The sequence below is a fragment of the Ochlerotatus camptorhynchus genome, unplaced genomic scaffold (genome assembly GCF_037179485.1).
Source record: "Ochlerotatus camptorhynchus isolate MF236.1 unplaced genomic scaffold, CSIRO-AGI_Acam_v1.1 ptg000503l, whole genome shotgun sequence".
NCBI classification, from domain to species: domain Eukaryota; kingdom Metazoa; phylum Arthropoda; class Insecta; order Diptera; family Culicidae; genus Ochlerotatus; species Ochlerotatus camptorhynchus.
Genome location: NW_027040988.1, coordinates 4,602,336 through 4,624,737, shown reverse-complemented (window position 1 = coordinate 4,624,737; position 22,402 = coordinate 4,602,336). Strand labels below are relative to the sequence as shown.

General features: G+C 45.2%; 1 protein-coding gene across 1 annotated transcript in view; it reads right to left on the bottom strand.

The window, feature by feature from the left end:
* Positions 1-19,608, bottom strand: part of alka (alkaliphile) — a 152,550-nt gene extending 132,942 nt beyond the window's left edge. The window contains exon 1 of the mRNA XM_065235792.1: positions 19,449-19,608. The gene's annotated coding sequence lies outside the window, so the exon portion shown is untranslated. The remainder of the gene's footprint in view (positions 1-19,448) is intronic.
* Between the last annotated feature and the right edge of the window lie 2,794 nt (positions 19,609-22,402).

The following is a 22,402-nucleotide window of genomic DNA, read 5'->3' as shown; positions in this document are numbered from 1 at the left end:
CCCTCACAGGATTTCCTTCCGTTTGTGCAGAATATGTAAAAAAGGAGGGACTTAGAGAGATTGAACTCATGAGAACTAATTTTTTCACAAATTTGATTTTATTGGCTTTCTGGGGACTAAATATACACCCAAAGCGAATTATTCCCACTTCTCTAAAATTCTATATGGAATTTTAACACTTCCTACCAGCGTGTTCTGGAAAATGGTCGGACGATGATTAATCTCACCAATACATTCGGGCCTACAATTCCACACCATGTATAGAGACCAGGTTGAGCCTTCATAGCTAGCTGCTTGCGGGAACTGATGACCTTAACAAATGTCCAAATAATACTCATAACAAATTTATGGTGGTCCTGAAAAGGACCGTTTTGTAGTGATGGTATAGTAATGCTGAGCTGAGCACGACGAGCTACTGATTCCGATCCTAGCCTAGTGGTGGGACTTCTTCTTCCTTCTCTATGGTTGCTCATATGAGCTCTGCAGCTTGCTGCTTGCAGGCAGCCTTTCGTTGTTGTTGAAAGCACTCCTCCTGCTGCTGCTGGACTAGGCACCACCACTTACGGTGATTGAATGCCCAAGTAACAATTTTGGTTTTATGATGGTTGTGTAGATCATGATTTAGATTTGTAGAATGCTATAAAACCACGATAAAACCTGCAATGTTACTTGGGTGAGCACCGTTCAGTGGGACCGCATCGAATTCGATTTTTAAGTCTGTGTTAGGGAATGCGCTGTTTTCAGACATTCTGTGATAATTTTGATCACCATTGCAACAGTTGGACATTTGGTGTTTTTCAATAGTGACCTATTGAAAATTAACTAAGTGTTCATTTAAGCAGATTGGTAGATACATTTCCAATCGTTTGGCTTGTTTAGAATTAAAATCTATCTGCTATTGGTCAAAACCTGACCTCTTTTCGTAATGCTGTGCATTTTGGTTTTTTGAAATTGCGTGGATTCTATAGATCCTGTGGAGATCTACCTAGCCCTGATGTATGTGTTGGTAGAGGGAAAAATGTAAACTTTGCGGGAGACGATGTCTTAACACTCGAAAGCAATTTAATTAAATATGAAGTAAAACAAATCCTATCTAGTTCTGCATGATGATTTTGTTTGATTTCATTTATTTGTAAAGTCGCCGGGTAATACGAGCTGGCGATTTGTTTTTATGATAACTCCTTACTTGAAAACAGGCAAAAACTCATAAATAGACTGCTTTTTCATTGTATACAGTGTGATGATTCAATAATCAATAAATTATCTCAACATTTAGTGGAAAACCATTCGTAAATTTGGTAACATACACAAAATTCTATAATCCACATTAAATTTCATATGTAAGCGCCGATTGAAACAATCTTTTCGACGTCACTACAAGGGTGATTGAATCGTGCGGACTGAAAGCCGAGGAAAAACTAATTGCACCAATATATTCAGGCCTTCAATTCCACACCTTCTATAGACAGGTTGAGCCTTGATAGCTAGCTGCTTGCGGGAACTGATGACCTTGACCAATGTCCAAATAATACTCTTTAACAAATTTTTGGTGGCCCTGAAAAGGACCGTTTTGTAGTGATGGTTCAGTAATTCTGAGCTGGGTGTTGGCTGTCGAGCTGTTTGTCGTTTGGAGCGAGGGTGACACGATAATGATAGATGACCATAGATGACCGACCCGCAACGACTCACGAAGAGATACTGATTCCGATCCATAGCATAGCGGTGCAGCTTCTTCCTCCTTTGATGGTTGCTTATGTGGGCTCTGCAGCTCGCTGCTTGCAGGCAGCCTTTCGTTGTTACTGGAGAACAATTTTCAACGCCGAAAGCACTGCAACTGCTGCTACTAATTTCGACGATCGAACACCACCACATTAGTGGTCCATTAGCCTCTTACCCAGTAACTCCTATCCCTACCTCCTCGTGGTGTCTCCTGGGATATGAGCAACCTTAGCGAAGATCGGGTAACCAACCCCGGTGGGAGCTTTGGTCATATGCTGACAGGGAAGGGGGCCCCTAGCGGGTTCGGCCTACACGGCCTGAGCGTCTGTTCACCATGGAGGTGCGGCTCAAACAGCGTCTGACTGGCATCCAGCGGCTGAATAAGAAATGCTGTATTGTGTCAGCTAAATCTAAGATGGCAGCCCCATCTACACAATAACTGAGCGTCTGTCCACCATGGAGGTGCGGCTCAAACAGCGTCTGCCTGGCATCCAGCGGCTGAAACAAGAAATGCTTATCCCCGAAAGCTATACCCAAGATGGCAGCCCCATCACGGCGGATAGGAGACCTTAGGCTAACTACCTAGGGGTGTGAAGTTGTTCGCCTCCCCGTGGTGCACCCTGGAAACGATGGACCACCAGTGCTGCGGTACTGATCCAGTCGGCTAATCGAACAACAAACGAGGGGAAGCGCCGGAAGGTGCCTTGCGATCGATGTCAGTAAGATCGCAAGTATGTATACTGACACACTGGCATTATGTAGGACACTGAGTGGAAACTTACCATAAACCACGCTACGGGCTGGCACTCAAGGTATTTCATTCTCTTAGTAGAGTCGGGTGGAACCGGCCGAAACGACGTTTGAGCTAATGCCTTGTTTGTCTCCGTCCCATAAAACCCTGGCAGGCCTTAGAATACGTTCCTCCCGTGCCACCCAGTTGGGGCTGCGGTGGGAATAGGTTCGGTTGAGTTATTCCCGTCTTACGCGATCCGGCTCTGAACATAACGCCCCATGAAGGCCTATGTCAACCCTCGTCATGGACCTCACTGCTCGCATAGGCACCCATGGGGATCAATCAGCGACTATTCCATTTGCACGGTAGGATAGCGGTCTAAGGGGGACCCAACAGTCGGGATGATTTCAAACAATCATCAAAAAAACCAAAAACCCCAAACCCCAGTTGAACAAGTCGCCGAGGAGGCGACCGCGAACCCGTTCGCGAAGGGAGGTCTACCCAGATCTCCCGAACACAGAGAGCCGAACAAACGGTCGAAATCTCCGCGCGATGCAGAGACAACGGCCGGGATCGGTGGACAGCCGGAAGAGCAGCCGAAGGACTGGCCCGGGCTAATCAGAACTATGAATAGCTTTGGGCCCCTCCCTAGGCTGCTGGCAATCGCGGGACAACTCGACGCCATAATTGAGTTCACGAGTACGAAGAGCAACATCGCGAAGGACCTAAAGCAGGCCTTGCGACAGCTCCGTGCAAACGTGAACGAGGCCCAGGACGACCACGAGCGGCTCAGGAAGCGACTAGAGGTCGCAGAGAGGGCGGAACAGAAGGAACCGAAGTCTACCCAGACGGACGCCTTCAACTTCGCGGGCAACAATACGATGTCCAGCGAGGCCCTCCACTTTGCCGTTACGCAGGGACAGAAGCGTAATCGACCCTCACCTTCGCCAGTAAAGGGCGCAGCACGCCCTAAGAGACGGAAAGTCTCTGTGCAGGTGGAGAGTGCGGTGGTGGACGTACCGAAGAAGAGGGCTGGAATAGCCAATAGAAATACTGAGAAACCTAGCGGCTCCAAGGGCGGGAAGCAGGGCGGTAAGAAGGGTACCCCCCCGAAACCCCCGAAACCCCCGAAACCCCCGGACAAAACTGCCCCCAAGAGCAGTGCTGCCCGGACCAGGAACAAGGGCGAAGCTCTCATCCTCAAGACGGACGCGTCGAAATACGCGGAAGTCTTGAAGAAAATGAGAACGGACGAGCGCCTTGTGGAGATGGGCAGTAACGTGAGGAGCATCAGGCGCACTCGTACAGGCGAGATGCTCCTGGTGCTCAAACGTGGTGCTAAGGACCAGGGACCAACCTACCAGAAACTGGCAAAGGAGGTTGTTGGTTCTGGGGTGCAGGTGAAGTCGCTAGGCTCGACTATCACCATCCAGGTCAAGGACCTGGACGAAGTGACGGAGGCGACCGAGATAGTCACGGCGCTCCGGGAACAGTGTCAAGTCGAGGTACCGCAATCAGCGATTACCTTGAGGAAGGGACTGTTCTCCACCCAAGTGGCTACCATCAGGCTCTCTGCAGCTGAGGCCAGAAAGGCGGTAGCCGCAGGGAGGGTGCGAGTGGGCTGGTCGGTCTGCCCCGTCAGTATTCCCCGACCGGTGACGGCTTGCTTTAGGTGCTTCGGTCAGGGCCATGTGGCCCGTGACTGCAAGAACACCGACAGGAGCAAGCTTTGCAGATGGTGCGGCTTGGAGGGCCATAAGGCGCGAGGTTGCCAAAAGCCGCCGAGGTGCACTATATGCGCGGAGAAGGGGAATACCCCTACCAACCACATGGCAGGTGGCCCCCGCTGCCCGGGGTCCAAGAGCAATGCTGCTAAGGCAAAGAGCAATGCTCAGCCATGTTCGAGGTAGCGCAGTTGAACCTGAACCACTGTTCGGCTGCCCAGCAACTGCTGTGGCAATCGGCAGTGGAATGGGGAGCGGATGTCGCAATCATCTCTGACCCGTACCGCGTCCCAACCGGCAACGGGAATTGGGTCACGGACGCGTCGGGGATGGCGGCGATATGCACGATGGGGAGCTTCCCCATTCAGGAGGTAGTCGTGTCCAACTCGAGCGAGGGATTCGTGATCGCCAGGGTTAACGGAGTATACTTAAGTAGCTGCTATGCTCCGCCCAGGTGGTCTATCGAGCAATTCTCGCAGATGGTGGACAGACTGACTGCGGTACTTGTCGGCCTAAGACCGGTGGTCATTGCGGGCGACTTTAACGCATGGGCGGTAGAGTGGGGTAGCCACCACACCAACCAGAGAGGACGCATCCTACTGGAGGCAATGGCCAAGCTGGACGTTGTACTATCCAACACCGGCTCGGTCAGTACCTACAGAAGGAATGGTGCAGAATCCGTCATCGACGTGACATACTGCAGCCCGAGTTTGGAGGGCAACCTACACTGGAGGGTCGATGAGGGTTACACTCATAGTGACCATCAGGCGATTCGGTACAGTGTGGGGCCAGGTGAGAGGCGAGTGGCAGGAGGAAATTCTTCCTGCGCTCGAGGCTGGCGGACGTCGTTCTTCGAGGAGGAGGTCTTCGGCGAAGCACTGAGGCGGGAGCGAATAACCCCGGATCTGACGGGGGAAGAACTGGTAGCAGCACTGACAAGGGCGTGCGATACAACCATGCCTAGGAGAGCCTATCCCAGGCATGGCCACAGACCGGTGTACTGGTGGAGCGAGTCGATTGCTATCCTCAGGGCGTCTTGCCTCCAGGCGAGAAGGAGGATGCAACGAGCTCGTACGACTGAATCTCGCGAGGAACGCCGCGTCGCTCTCCGAGCGGCTAAGGCAGCCCTCAATAAAGAGATCGCCAGACGCAAGCGCGCGTGCTTTGACAGCCTATGCCAAAGCGCCAACACGAACCCATGGGGGGATGCTTACAAAGTGGTCATGGCAAAGACCCGCGGCGTGACGGCACCCCCGGAGAGATCACCAGCGGTACTGGCTCCGATCGTTGGGTTCCTGTTCCCGCGTAGGGACGTAGACTCCTGGCCGCGGATCCCAGGCGCGGATCAGGGAGAAGTGTCTAGAGTGACGAACAGTGAACTTGGCGGTATTGCCAGGTCGCTGGTGGTGGGCAAGGCCCCGGGCCCAGATGGGATCCCGGTTGTGGCTCTGAGGGCGGCCGTTGCGGAAAATCCAGACATGTTCCGTTCTGTTTTTCAGACTTGTCTGGACGTAGGCGTCTTCCCAGACGCGTGGAAGCGGCAGAAGCTGGTGCTGCTTCCGAAGCCAGGAAAACCCCCTGGGGACCCGTCAGCATACAGACCCATCTGTTTGCTGGACACCACTGGGAAACTGCTTGAGAGGGTCATCCTCAACAGGCTGTCGGCCTACACCGAAGGTGTAGACGGCCTGTCAAGCAGCCAGTACGGGTTCCGAAAGGGCAGATCCACGGTGGACGCCATCCGCGACGTCATCCAGACGGCAGAGGTGGTCCATCGGAAACGAAGGGGCATTCGCTACTGCGCGGTGCTAACCTTAGACGTGAAGAACGCGTTCAACAGCGCGTGCTGGGGGGCGATAGCCCGCTCGCTACACCAGCTCCAAATTCCCGGAGGGCTGTATAAGATTCTGGAAAGCTACTTCCAGAATCGTGTGTTGACGTACGACACAGAAGATGGCGAAAAATGCGTTAGAGTCACCGCAGGTGTGCCACAAGGCTCCATCCTGGGCCCGGTGTTATGGAACGTCATGTACGATGGACTGTTGAGGATAAAATTCCCGGTAGGCGTGAAAATTGTAGGTTTTGCCGACGATGTCACGCTGGTAGTCTGCGGGGAATCCCTCGAGGAGGTAGAGCTGACAGCGGCCCACTGCGTCAGGCTTGTGGAGGAATGGATGAGAACCAGGAAACTGGAGCTCGCCCATCACAAGACGGAAGTGGTCGTAGTCAACAATCGCATGTCAGTACAGCATGCAACGTTGACAGTCGGCGGAAGCACAATTAGGTCTGTGCGCTCTCTAAAACTCTTGGGGGTTATGCTCGACGATAAGCTCAGCTTCGGCTGCCACGTCGAGTACGCCTGCAAGAGAGCGTCTATGGCTGTGGGGGCATTATCCCGTATGATGTCAAACAGCTCGGCAGTGAATGCCAGTAAGCGCAGGCTCCTCGCTGGGGTCGTAGTATCTATCCTCAGATACGGCGGCCCTGCGTGGGCTGCGGTACTGGATATTGACTGCCACAGGCAGAAATTAGAGAGTACACACAGGCTAATGTGCTTAAGGGTGGCCAGTGCATACCGCACTATCTCGAGAGAGGCCGTCTGTGTCATAGCAGGGATGATGCCAATCAGCCTTATCATTAAGGAGGATGTGGCGTGTTATGACGCGAGGACCGTTCGAGGGGTGCGCAACAACGCGCGAGTTGTGTCGACCGCGAGATGGCAATTGGAGTGGGAAAACTCCACAAAGGGGAGGTGGACTTACCGCTTGATACCTTCCGTATCAAGCTGGGTCAACAGGCGCCATGGGGAAGTAAACTTCCACCTGACACAGTTCCTGTCAGGCCATGGCTGCTTTAGGAGCTACCTGCATAGGTTCGGACATGCAAGTACTCCCACCTGCCCCACATGTGCTGGTGTCGAGGAGACCGCCGAACACGTCGTGTTTGCCTGTCCACGTTTCGAGCCAGTATCGAGCGCTATGCTAGCGATATGCGGAGCGGATACCAGTCCGGACAACATCGTTCATAGGATGTGTGGTACCACCGAGAACTGGAGCGCGGTGGTGACTGCGGTCACCCACATAGTTTCGGTATTACAACGACAGTGGCGAGCCGAGCAGCAGTTACCTACTGCCCGACCAGATCGTTAGAGTATTGCTAGAGAGGCGCCATAGCGCTACAGCGGCCCCTCCCACGAAGTAATGCCTTCGGGCGGTTCCGGGGAGGCCAAGGGCCAAGCGCACAGGGTAAGGTTTAGTGGGTCGGGAGTGAAATTCTCCCATCCCCACACCCTGAGTTCCTTCTCAGGTGTCTGTGAGCAGATTCCCCCCTGTATAAAAAAAAAAAAAAAAAAAAAAAAAAAAAAAAAAGGCTAACTACCTACTGTCCCCGAAACTTTACAACTGTTACAGAAACCAATAGAGAAAGATCACGGACTGATATTACGGCAACGACTTTTAGCGCAAAACAACGGACAAGAATTGGAACATGGAATGTACTAACGCTAGCCCAACAGGGGAAGCTGGCACAACTCGCCAGCGAGGCTCGACGCATGAAGCTCGAAATCCTGGGACTAAGCGAAGTCCGTTGGCCAAACTTTGGAGAACACAAGCTGCCGTCGGGACAGGTACTACTCTATTCTGGTATTCGAGGTGAAAACGCTCCCCGCCACCGTGGAGTTGGTTTCCTGCTTAGCGCCCAAGCAAATGCGGCGCTCATCAAGTGGGAACCTATCAATGAGAGGATAATCGTTGCCAGATTCAGAACGCGGGTTCGTAACCTAACCATAATCCAATGTTATGCGCCAACCGATGCTGCCGAGTTACAGGACAAAGAGAACTTTTACAGTCAACTGAATGCAGTCGTGGATAAAATTCCGAGAGGTGACATCAAGATCTACATCGGCGACTTCAATGCGAAGATCGGCTCCGACAACACGGATTATGAGCGTGTCATGGGGCGCCATGGTCTTGGCGAAATGAGCGAAAACGGTGAGCTGTTGGCAGAGTTTTGTGGCAATAACGACATGGTGATCGGGGGTTCGCTCTTCCCCCATCGACCAGTGCACAAAGTCACGTGGGTTTCCCGTGATGGACATACCGAAAATCAAATCGACCACATCTGCATCAGCCGAAAATGGAGAAGGAGCCTTCTTGACGTTCGGAACAAACGCAGTGCCGACATCGCGTCTGACCACCATCTCCTCGTTGGAGAGATCCGCCTTCGTATCGCGCGGGTCCAGCGGCGGGAGGAGTGGCTCGCACGGCGATTCAACACACGCCGATTGGAAGATCCAGCAGTAAAAAGGTCATTCGTCGAGGAACTGGAGACCAGAGCTGCGGATATTCCTGATGGTGGCAGCGTAGAAGAGCAATGGACGGCGATCAAGGATGCCTTTACTGAAACGAGTGAAAACAACCTGGGCGAGCTGCGCGCTCAGAGAAAGGAGTGGATCACGGATGACACCTGGAGGAAGATAGAGGAGCGGAGAAATGCAAAAGCCGCGATAGAGCGGGCGAGAACCAGAGGAGCGAAGAACCAGGCCCGCCAACTGTATTCGGCTCTCGAGAAGGAAGTGAAGCGCTCGTGTAGGCGGGATAAGCGAGCGTGGGTGGACTCCCTTGCCGATGAAGGTGAGAAAGCCGCAGCAACAGGCGATATCCGTCTCCTCTACGATATCTCACGACGCCTGAGTGGAGCAAGGATGAATCCTAGGATGCCAGTGAAGGACGCGACTGGTCAGTTGCTCACCGACCCCACTGATCAGCTGAAACGCTGGTTTGAACACTTCGAACAGCTTCTACAAGTTTCGTCGGTCAACCAGCCATCAACATCTCGGCATGAACCGCCAAGAGTGCGACGCATCACTCGCGTCAATTCTGAGGCGCCATCCCTACCGGAGATCGAAGCTGCTATCCGAACCATGAAATCCAACAAGGCTCCCGGGGTCGATCGCATATCAGCAGAGATGCTCAAAGCTGACCCCATGCTATCTGCACAAATTTTGCATCAACTATTCTGCAATATCTGGGACACCGCGACTTTTCCGGCTGACTGGATGCAGGGCGTCTTAGTGAAGGTCCCAAAGAAGGGGGACCCAACTGTATGCGATAACTGGCGTGGCATTATGTTACTGTGTTGTGTTCTCAAAGTTCTATGCAAAGTTATCCTCAACCGGATACAGGAGAAGATCGACGCGACTCTCCGACGGCAGCAGGCGGGATTCCGTGCTGGAAGATCCTGTGTGGACCATATTGTCTCGCTCCGCATAATCTTGGAGCAGGTCAACGAATTCCAAGAGTCCCTTTACTTGGTTTTCATTGACTACGAAAAAGCTTTCGACCGACTCAACCACGAAAACCTGTGGGGCGCCCTAAGGCGCAAGGGAGTTCCGGATAAAATCGTCAACCTCATCGAAGCTCAGTATGAGGCTTTCACGTGCAGGGTGCTGCACAACGGAGCCCTATCTGACCCTATTCGGGTAGTCGCTGGAGTGAGGCAAGGATGTATTCTATCACCGCTACTGTTCCTCATCGTAATCGACGAGATAATGGTTGGTGCGATCGACCGTGTGCCGAACCGTGGGTTGCTCTGGCAGCCTATTACAATGGAGCATCTAAACGACCTAGATTTGGCGGATGACGTTGCTTTAGTATCACAACGGCGTTCTGACATGCAGAGTAAGCTCGACGATCTCGCCGAACGCTCCTCAGCGGCAGGTCTCAACATCAACGTCAGCAAGACTAAATCGTTGGATATCAACACGGGAAATCCATCCAATTTTACGGTAGCTGGTCAGGAAGTGGAGAAGGTTGAAAGTTTCCAATATCTTGGCAGCCAGATAGCGTCGGACGGCGGAACCAAGAGTGACATAGGTGCACGGATCAAGAAGGCAAGGGCTGCTTTTGCGAGTTTACGAAACATCTGGAAGTCAAATCAGATTAGTCTCCGCACGAAGATCCGAATTTTCAACTCTAACGTGAAATCTGTACTGCTGTACGCTAGCGAAACATGGTGCGTATCAGCGGAGATCACACAGAAGCTGCAGGTGTTCATCAACCGATGCCTGCGGTATATAATTCGTGCTTGGTGGCCTCACAACTGGATTTCGAATGCCGAGCTCCATCGACGGTGTCACCAGAAGCCGATATCGACAGAAATTCGGGAACGTAAGTGGAGGTGGGTTGGCCACACTCTACGGAAGAGCGGAAATGAAATCTGCAAACAAGCGCTGGATTGGAATCCAGCCGGACATCGCAGCAGAGGCAGACCCAGGGGCTCATGGCGGCGAAGCCTAAACAAGGAGATTAAGCAAGTCGACCGGAATTTGACCTGGGCCCAGGTCAAGGCGAAAGCAAACAATCGCCCAGGATGGAGATCTTTCACGTTGGCCCTTTGCGCCAGGGATGGCGCTCAGGACACTTAAGTAAGTAAGTAAGAACACCACCACACAGTGGTGTGGTCGTTGGGAGCGTGTGGTTCTGAGTATGGCGATGAGTGTGCAAAATATTACGCAATTCCATCCTCCCTATTCACACGCGCCTGAGGATCGGAGGCGAATGCCACTTCGACTTGTTTCGCCTACTTACTACTCTCTGATGACTGTGCTGGGGAAGCAGCATATGCACGTAGGTAATTGGTGGATTTGTTAGTTAATTCGACGCTTTTGGACAATGCTGGAAATTTACCAGTTTTTCAATAGTTTTTTGTTGAAAATCAACATTGAAATTGGACCAGGGGCAGCTGAGTTATGAACGTTTAAAATCTTTCTTAATTTGTTACATGTTTCATTTTCGGTTTTCACAAAGTGTACCCCCATATAGAAAACAAAGACGTAGTCCTACGTCAAAAGTTTTTTTTTTGCAAAACTATGCTCTGGAATATGATGCTCCTACATGCAATTATTTAACGGCGCCGGTGGTGTAGTGGTAAGCGTGATTACCTCTCACCCCAGCAGGCCTGGGTTCAATACCAGTCGGCGCCGTCGGGATGTTCTGAGGCATAACATCTCTGATCACGCCTTCCTTCGGATGGGAAGTAAAGCCGTTGGTCCCCGGTTTATGAGTTGATGGGTCGATAGGTAGGGTCCAGGTGTGGGAGCTGCCTTCCTGGCACGTCGGTAGCATTGGTGCTCAGCCCGGAAAACAATATCGACGGAAAAAACAAACCAAAGGAAAAAAAAAATACATGCAATTAATCAGCGCTGATGGAACTAATTTACCCCCTGACTATACTAAGTAAAGAAGTCCCGAAGCCGTCATTTTCCCTACATGGAAAATACTTACGTAACTTTATAAATATCATCAAGCCTCGAACAAGCTTACATGAATCTTAAAAAATACCTTTTTTTTCTAAAAGATGCCAAAAATTGCATTTTGAAAAAATGCCCCCAACTTTTCGAAAAGCAAACTGCAATGCTCTTTTTACGGAAGTGTGTATCGACATTTATTTTAATATTAATCCCTTCTCAAGTAAGAACTTTTGGGGATCAAATCTTTCTAAAAGTGTGATCAAGTGTGACTAAATGCTCGGGGATTAAGTCTCCCCAAACTGAGTTTTGAACTTCAATTCAAGGCCTCCCTTAGCTCAGTCTGTAAGATCATGTTGGAGGTGACTGGTGCTGGTTCGATCCCCGGTCCGGCCGAGGAATTTTGTCGGTTGGAAATTTTTTAAACTTCCACAATAATACAAATGCATAAATTGGTGTTTTCCGTGCTGAGCACCAATGCTACCGCCGCATCGAAAGCTCTCAATTAACAACTGTGGAAGTGCACCTAGAACGAGGGGGGTGACTCTATCTACAATGCAGGAAATATTGTGTTTTGCTGTGGCTAGCTGCGCGTACGCTGAGTATAGATAGAAAGAAGATTTATCACGATTTTGAAGATTTCCTGCAAAAAATGATGCGCGATGCAAGTAGATGCGAGAAATGAAAGAAGATTTATTCGCCAGTATGAGATTTTTTTAGCATCTAGAATTGAGATTTAGATGTGTCGCCCCCCTCGTAATTTTCAATGAAAGATACTTCTGTCACTATCATCGAATGAGAAAACGATGATAAAGATTTTATTCAAAATTTCATCGATTTTTTGACGTAGGACTACGACTGTGATTTCTATATGGGGGTACACTTTGTGAAAACCAAAAAGGGAACATGTAACAAAATTATGAAAGATTTTGAACATTAATAACTCAGCTGCCCCTGGACCAATTTCAATAATTTTATCACCAATCGATCAGAAATATTTCTTTGCATCTGGTAACTTTATCATTTTTCAAAATGTCACTATTGAAAATTGCATGAATGTGCAACTGTTGCTATGATAATTAAAATTATCACCGATTGCCTGCGAAAAGCAATTTCCCTAACACAGATTTCAAATTTGAATTCTATCCGGCCTGAGATCCGGTATCACCAAAAGGTGTTTATTAAATCAGCGCGTGGTGAGTGGTGGTGTTCTCCAGTACACAACGAAAGGCTGCCTGCAATCAGCGAGCTGCAGCCCACATGAGCGCCCATAGAAGGAGGAAGAAGCCGCACCGCTATTGATCGGAATCAGTAGCTCTTCGTGAGTCGCTGTGGGCCATCTATGTAAAGTACGTCATACTAAAGAGTATAAACAGAGAGAACCCCGCTCAAATTCATATTTCTACTCAAAACACAAGCTCCTGTTGCAGTTAACAAATAAGATTTATCACATAAGACCACGTAGTCCTACGTCACCATTGCGTACAACCCCATAGGGCTGTCCCTTGTAGTTTTTGTCATGACATAACGTGACAGTGTTGTGATCATCGTGATTACTAGCTCATGTATTGCTATTAAAGTTACTTGTACGGAGGAAATCTTAAAAATATATTCACTCTACCGGTTACACACGGTTACTTGCTTAAATTCATCTAAATCAGTTTGAAATGTTGATGCCAAAACCGCATAAGAATTATTCTTATGAGTGCTTGATCATTGGATAATGAGAAGAAAGCTAATGATCTGTCGTTTCGTCTTGTGATAGTGAGTGATTGAACTTATTCAAAACTTTTGTGAAATTGTGGTTATGATTTGGTTTTACACACACAAAGTTGTTAAACATTTGCCTGCTTACTAATTCAAAGTTTAAGATAGGGAACACGTAGAAATTGCTGTCAAAAACATATTTGTTGCTCAAACTGATAGAAATGTAACTTTAAATGTACCATCAATCTAGACTAAAATTGATGGTAAATTACCGATACAAAATCTTTCTAGTTTTTTAAAGATCAATAATAATATTATTATGAAAAATACACTTACACCTTAAAATGACGTATGAATTAATTGCCCGCCTGGTACAATTTAGCTTTCCTTAACGGTTTTGCTCTTACTGTTCGTATCCATTCAATTTCGTAAATAGACGTCTTTCGGCAACATATTCGGGGTGAAATTTCAAAAAACCAAAATTTACCGCATTACAAAAAGTGGTTAGGTTTTGACCACACATAACTCTGTCAATAGCGGATGGATTTTAATTCTAAACAAGCCAATCGATTGGAAATTTTGCTACAAACACTTTCATAATTTTCAATAGTTCACTATTGAAAATTACACAAATGTCCAACTGTTGCAATAGTGATCAAAATTATCACCGATTGCCTGCAAATAGTGCTTTCCCTAACACAGATTTAAAAATCGAATTCCATCCGGTCTCACTGAACGGTGCTTATTCAATCAACCGTGTGTGGCGATTTCCGGTCGCTCGTCAGCAGCAGCAGTGCTTTCGACGCGTGGCGTTGATCATTGTACACAACGAAAGGCTGCCCGCAAGCAACGAGCTGCAGCCCACATGAGCGTCCATTCACCAAAGAAGGAGGAAGAAGCCTCACCGCTTCTGATCGGGATCCATCTTCGTGAGTCACTGTGGGCCATCTATGCCAAGCGCGTCACCCTCGTTCCAAACAACATACAGCTCACCAGCAATCATCTGTGTTGAACACCCTAATAGCTCAACATTACTCAACCATCACGACAAAACGGTCCTTTCCAGGACCACCATAAATTTATTAAACAGTATTTTTAGGACATTTGTCAAGCTCATCAATCGTATGTAAGTTCCCATATGATCTGATTTTGATCCAGAGATGATGGACTTTAATTCTCAATACACAAATCGATTGGAAATTCATCTACGAACATATTGCAAATGATCCATAAAACTTTCAATAATGAATCTTAACCTAACTAAGTTAATCCATAGAAAATCAAGTTTTTACACTAAAAAATATTGGTATGATCGATAAAATATAAATTTTTTAATGTTTTGGACACTATTTTTTTAATTCAATCCAAGGTTTATACCTTGGAAAATTGCTCTATTGCTGCGTAGCTACTCAGGTGTACTGTCCTGCCCGTTTTTTTTGGTCAGATTAGTGGAGTAATGGGCGAGCGTCTAGAACAGCGCTGGATCTTTAGGGATATAGAGAACTTAAGGAAAGTCAAGAAAACTGACGAGTTCAGAGAACTTGAGAAAAATTGTGGAAACTTAAAAGAAGTTTTAGCAACCTCAGGGAAGCTAGGTCAGAGATCGAATGGAATCATGTAACTTCAGGAATATCCAGACTTTCGGGTAATTTAGAGTTCTGCGAAAGCTTGTTTCCATAAATTCAGGACAGCACCATGCGAGGGGCAATTCACTGCTCTCGAGTGATGAATCGAAAATACGTGAATGAAAAAAAAATACTCAAAAATTCATCATTACTCGTCATTACACAAAAATACAGAATCCTGAAAAATACACAAATATTCGACGAATAATAAAAATACAATGTACAAAATATAATGTACAATCAAAATGCTGAATTCGAACTAAATGCGTAAAATTATTATTTTGTATTTTAAACCGAGGTCGAATACAATAAATTAAGGCGTAGAATTTCACCTATTTTTAAGAAAAGTTCCTCAAAAATAGGTGTAACAGTTATTCATTAATGAGTAACAGATTTCTTAACAGATGCTTATTAATGCGTATTGAGCGAGATAATGAGTTAATGAGTTAAGCCTTTATTCTTCAAAATGGGTGAAATTCTACTCACTACTGGGAATTTTAAAGTTAGCGTGTATTGGGCATTTGTCAAACAAAACGTCAACCAACATAAAAAATGGCAACATTGTCAGTTTTATCCGTTTGATCCTCGGTTCGAGCTAAATGGAACAGGAGACAACTGGCTTCCTTTTGTATGTGACGAGTGATATGTTCTTCCTATCTCGCGTAAACGAACGTGCAAAAATTATTTCATTATGAGCGACGCAGTCGACTGTCGAAATTCAAGAAAATTGATTCCCTTTTGTAAAAATTCTCACGTTTCTATACGTTCACCCGACCAATCAGACACTGGTTCGCGTTTGACAGAAAATTGGTTCAAAAAAGCCCCCCTATTGTCTCCTCTTCCTCTTAGGGCTCGAGTGGTATTATTATTATTTAGCTTTATTAAGGAGGCTTTCAGCCTTGGGCTGCTCAGGCTCGAGTGGTAAACATAAACACTGATTTGACAGAATACACTTATAACTGGTTTTCAATACATTCATGCATAAAAATACACTTTTATTTTTCTAATACACGAAAAATTACATTTACTCAAAAAGAGAAAATAATGCATTATTACACAATATACACGTTTATTCGATAAAAATACTTTAACACGTTCATCAATACATTGGCCTGAATCGACAATACACTAGCGAATCGCCCCTGTGCACCATGAACGTCAGCAAAATTTGAGAAACTTTAAGATGTTCCACGAATTTCAGGGAAGTCCAGAGACCTCTTGAAAGTATTGAAAATCTTTTGACATATTTTGGGAAATTCACAGAAGTCCAGAAATTTTGATAAAAAATTTACGATTTTTGTGACAGTTTCATTAATTTCTGGGCAGCACTTCAGAAGAAATGTGAGAGCTTCATGGTGGCTTCGAGAACATGTGGGAACCTCAGAGTAGTTCAATTAACTTCAAGGAAATTACAGGAACTTTAAAGAAGTTCCAAGAAACTCAGGGAATATTCAAAAACCTCAGCAAGCTTTAAAAAAGATCAAAGAACTTCCGGACAGTTCAATTATCTTCGGGAAAATTACGGGAACATTTAAAAAGTTATTCGAAATGCATGGAATTCTAGATAATATTATTGAATTTCAGAGTGGTGACCCAATTACTACTAACCTCAGGGAAGCTTCGAAATAATAATAAAAAAAAATAACAGATCTACATAGTTAATTATTTTTCTTTATTAGAGAGACTGTCTACCTTTCGTCTCTTATCAGGGATAGTTAAGTTTAAGATCGTAAAGATCAGAGTTGAGAGGAAATGCCATGCTTATATCAAGATGAAGTTTTAGTGCGATAATTTATTAGCTAGAGAAAGTTCTGAAGATGATAGATTGAGCGGAACAAAGTACGGTAGTGTGAAAATTGAACAGAAGCTGAAATTGAGCGAAGGGTCATTAATTAGACAATACTAATCAAACACACACTTCTTTACCCAGCTCATACATTGATGTTCTCAAATCCACAGGCAAAATAGTGTAAACGCTCACATGTTTGTTTTACTGTCTCCCATGCTGGGCATGCACAGTTGTACACACTAACTGCTCATTTGTTAATAACTTTTCAGTCAGTTGTTGAAATTCGGTTTTTCTTTAAAGTAATTGATAGATTAAAATCATAGCTTAGTATAGCTATGTAAGCTATGTAGATTAGTAAGGGTAGGTAAATCTTAACATTTGAATCAACACCAATGAGTGTTTACACTTAAAGTCCGAGATGTGCAGCGAGTATTTCTTACTTCATTTTTACTACGCAAATACAAATACATTTTATTACTGTAATTAAAATCTACTTTTTTTACGTATCTATAACAAGCTTAAACTCTATTTTATCCACTGCTTCAAAAAGAACTATGTTTCGTCAACTGTGTGCAAAGTTATTAGCCGTGACCAAAACTGTATATGCCAAGCATGCTGTCTACGGCTGTGAAATGGTTCTAGCAACGTTTTTACCCTTCTTACAAAGAAGGGTATAGATATCACTTGAAAAACCGACTATCGATCCGAGGCCCGGAGGGCCTAGTGTCATATACCATTCGACTCAGCTCGACGAGATCGGAACATGTCTGTGTGTGTGTGTGTGTACGTATGTATGTGTGTATGTGTGTGTGTATGTAACGAAATGAATGCGCTCACGTTTCTCAGCAACCGCTCAACCGATTTGGACAAACTTGGCGCCAAATGATAGGTTTTGGGGTCCAATTGAACGCTATTGAACGGTTTTGGAATCGGTGAACCGGTTCCGGAGATATGGCCGGAATAAGATCCGGTGAATATGGGCCTTCACGCTGGATTTAACGGAAAACGTATCAAAACCATCATGCGACACATCAAATTACTACAGAATTCAAAAATAAGATCAATGAAAGTCGTGTTAAGTGTTCCAGACCACATTGGACACACTTGAACATGTTCCGGGTACCCCGGGGAAGTTGCTTGAATATGAATTGAATTAAAACCCATTAAATCACATTAAAATACGATGATAAGGTGATTGGTAGCCTCACCAAATAGACTACACCCGAATATATTCCGGGTACCCCCAGGCAGTGGCGTAGCGTCACTGGATGACACGGGGGGGGGGGGCTTGGTCACTGATAATGACAATAAAATAAATAAACTTGAATAAGTAAGAAGGGTCTGATCACACCATAGGTGGATAAATTCGGGTTTTTACCACATAATTAGTATTACTAAACGATTAGTATTGTCGCATTAATGGCCCATCGCTCAATTTTTACTTCTCTTCAGTTTTCACACTGCTGTACTCTAACGGAACACTATCTCTAGCTAATAAATTATCGCACTAAAGCTTTATGTTTATATAATCTAGAATTACCACTCTGAAAATCGTAAACTTCACGTACGAAATTCCACCACACTTCGATTGAATATCGTGAAGATATTTGAGCTGAACGCAAGATGGTCAACTTTATATCCCCTGAAGAAGGTCAAGCCTAAAGACCGAAAAGTTGAAAATATAACATCGTAGTGTTTTGATCCACCGTTAAACTGAAGAGCCAATATCTGTAAAATTAAGTAATTCAATTTTTAATGGCAAGCTGGTAGCTGACAAGTTTATCTATTGCCCACTTTTAATTAGAGAGATGAAACTGAATTGTGTCTACATTCGAAAATTACAATTATATGAAAAATCAGTGAGTAACCAGCTCCACATTTACCATACAATTGCATTGCACTATAATCGGAAGCTTAGTCCCACAACAAGTAAGGAGAATAGGCATAATTTTACATAGCAGCCTTACATAGCATTTAATAATTTAATTATTGATTCTGACCAAATGTTGTACTCTGACTAAATAAATCAGGCGATCTGGTTGCCTTTGGAAAAATGATATCCATTGCTATAATTGTTACAAGCATTCAATCATGTATATTAGTAAACCCATTTTAGCAATCATATCAGTAACATCACAATTTGTCATTTCAATCTATGATTCAACGCTCATCATCAAGAAAAAATAATAGAAAGTTAATTAATCCACCAAAGTTAACATAATAATTATTTTAAAGAACTGTTGATGTCTAGTTGTTAATTTTCTTAAATCGACCATTTATGTTCTGCTTGATATCCTACCACAAAAGTTCCACACTAAAACACAGTCTTCTAAGAATATCAGCACAGATCGCCGATGATTGCGTGCGAAACAATGTGCGTTATCACGCCAACATCAAACGTAACGTGTAATCTTCTCTAAATTACAGCATGCCGAACGCTGATGTAAATTATTGAGAACTTCTCCACCCTTCATTCGATCGCCGATTCACATCGTCACTAAAACACACGAAATAAGCGCCACATTGCACTGGTCGGTCCACATGTTCCCACACTCCGCAGCTCGCAGTTCAGACCACTTACAATTAATCCATTCCAATCAACAACGGTTCATTGGATAATCGACAGTCGTCGATCTAAGCACCTATGTATGCATATTCCGTTTTTATATTTATTTGGTATTAATTAGCCTTTTTGCCTGGTTATCGGCGGCAAACGATGACAGCTAATACTTGACGCACGCACTTAATTCCTAATTTAATCCAATCATTGGCTTATCCATCGATATTTCCGTTTGCTGGGCCCAACTTGTTCACATTCATTCCATTTGCACGCTTCATTGCGAGGCCTTTTTATCACCACTAATCTTAATTTTCCCGCCACAAGCCGTCAAATTCGAATTTTCACCTGATTCACACTCCATGCACTCCGACAAAACACCACCAAAATTCTTCCCTAAGGCACCACGTGTGTACAGGTTTGAAATCTCCCCGTATTTCTCGCACACTACCAAACTGCTGAACGGGCGACCGCGAACTGAAAGCTCGCCAGGCTGGCTTTCCACCCGACAACAGAGCGTGCAAGTCTCAGAGGAAAATCCGCAAACAAACAGCACCGCCAGCAGCAAGCAGAAGAGGAAGAAACTAAACTCCCAAGGGGCGGCCAGTGGGTGGCTAGTCGGGGGCGGAACGTGGCTCGTCGCTTAAGCCGTTAGCCGCGTGTGATCGACCGTTGGTGTTAGCTGGAGAGGGCGAAAAACCAAAACGCACGCGGTCGAGTCCGAATCGAAACTGAATGAGCTGAGAAATAAATTTCCCTCAGCTATGATGTTTTCTTCCTCTGTAGTTCCTGTCGGTCGGGCGCGATGGGGTCGGTTGATCGGTTGGTTGTGTGCGCGAGTACCAACTACACTATCGTTGTTTTGTGCTGGTAAACAACAGACTTTGTGGCGGGTAATCGTGAGCGCTGCATATAACATATGCGAGCGAGTGCTTTCGCTGAACGTCGGTTGCATGTGGGTGGCAGTGCTGCTAGTTTGTATTCGCGATAAAAATGTATGATGAGGTTTCGTCGGCAAAAGAGTTGTTGCATTTTTTTTTTCGAGGATAACGCTCCGTAATTAGTGCGAAGCTTTTCAGGATGACTATCATCAGTAATACAAGCGTAGCGACAGGCTTCTTCTAGAATATAAAGGTTGCTGGAACTTTTCATGACGGCAATGTGATACTAGGGATTTATCAAAATTCTGGCAATTTGTACGTGAGTTTTGGTCGTTCAATCTAAACTACGGTGTTAAGGTGTTGAAACTAGATATGTCTAGCTCTGAATGCCAAAAATTATGGTATTGTTCGCTATCAAATCACAACCAAGATAGTATAATTGACGAGTTAGACTAGAGTGATTGCTCTGTTATTGGAAGATCCTAGGATATCAAAACGCTGTTCACCAATTTCGCTCCAAACCTACAAGGAAATCCTGTGTGTGGAAAGGAATCAGCGGACCTACGAAAAAACTGGAACCAGGAATTGTCAGCTGTGCAGCAAGATGTTTAGGTGCGTTAAAGCCAACCCCGGTCTTTCGATCCGAGATGTGGGCAGAAAGTACAATGCCAACTTTCAAACGGTGCGAAACATCCTTGCCATGAGTTAAACGCTCACTTATTTCGTGTTGGGCTGGGAGACAGCAATCTCTGTGAATGTGGACAAGGTTACCAAGACGCCGATCACATCCTTTGGTCTTGTGCTGAGCATCGTGGAGTCAGATCTGAGCTGTGCGATTCCCTTCGGACTCGAGGTAGACAACCTAATGTTCCAGTTCGGGATATTTTGGTTAGACGCGATCTGGAGTTTATGAAACTCATATATGTTTACTTTAAGAATACTAACCTTAGATTGTAAGTTTGATTAACCTTGTGTTTAGTTTGTGTATTGTGCGTGTAGTTTTTTTTAATGTTTGTTTTCAAGATGAATAGAAATAAGTTCATGTTTTAGGATTAATTAAATATTTGTATAATTTTATTTTTCATTTTTTTTTATAAATCATATTTCAAACCTCCTTCTCCCTTTCCCCATCCAAAAAATTGTAAATCTCCACTAACCTCGAGATGACCGCGAGTAATCGGTTCAATTCCTTTAACTCTAGATTTAAGACTTTAATCATGTATAATGCAAATGATAACTCGGCTCTGCAAAGTTTATTCGATTGAGCCTGTACAAATAAATTAACATAACAAAAAAAATCCTTGCCATGGAAGGATACAAGTCGTACAAAGCTAGTAAACATCCGAACCGACACATGAAGTAGAATTCCGTAGCCAAAAAGCGTGCAAGGCTCTTGTACGACCGTGTTTTGACGAAACACAAGGGCTGCTCTTTGATTGATGACGAAACATACGTCAAACTCGATTTTAAGCAGCTTCCCGGTCAAGCAAATGTATCTGTAGGATTCCATGTTATCTGTTGGTACTGAAATGATGAGATTTTGCGCTCACTTGTGTGGACTTTTCCTTCCAAATAAATAAGAAACGAAAATATTACGCAAGTCCAGAGAAGCCCTCGAAAGTTTAGAGTTTTTGAAGTAAGTTCCATGATTTCAAAGAAGTATTGAAAACTTCAGATAAATTTCGGGAGCTTCAGGGTAGATAAAAGAGATCCAAGGCATTTCATTAACTTCAGGAAATTTGCGTGATCTTTAAAAAATGTCTGATAAATTCAAGGAAGTCTAGATAACTTCATTGAAGGTCAAAGGTCTTTAGGACAGTTCGAATAACTTAAGGAAAGTTTTGAAGGTTCCATAAAAGTTTAGACTTTTGAGAAAATTGAAAAGTGGTAATTTTGATTCACTTTTTTTTATTGGGTATCAAACTTGAGCTGCGTGACAGCTTAGTTTTCAAGATTTGACCCATTTGAATAAATTTTGCTTCTATCTTTGACAATACAGCAGAAGGACTAGCCTATGTTGGCAGCTTGAACACTGGATTCCATATGTATTGTTTCAAGATAGTTATGGAAAAAATGCTGTGACGTGTGCGCGTAGATGCATCCGCGTAGTAAACCGATTGAATAAGTAAATCCGTTTCGAACGAAATATCTAAATTATGTAAGTTACGAAAACCGCGCGAATTCCGGAAGCTGTTGCGAGAAAAAAAAGGCTTATTATCATTTAAAGAGTGCTATCAAAATAAATGTGATAGCCTATGTTGGCAAGTTGATCTATTTTGGTTTCCGCCCTAGATATTCTACTTATTTACTACTGAGCTTTGTATCAAATTAGGTAATTTAAAGAATGTATCCATCATTTCAAGGTTTCGCGACCGTACCGAACAAGTTCTATACTACATAAGCTCAAAAGCGTTTGACAAG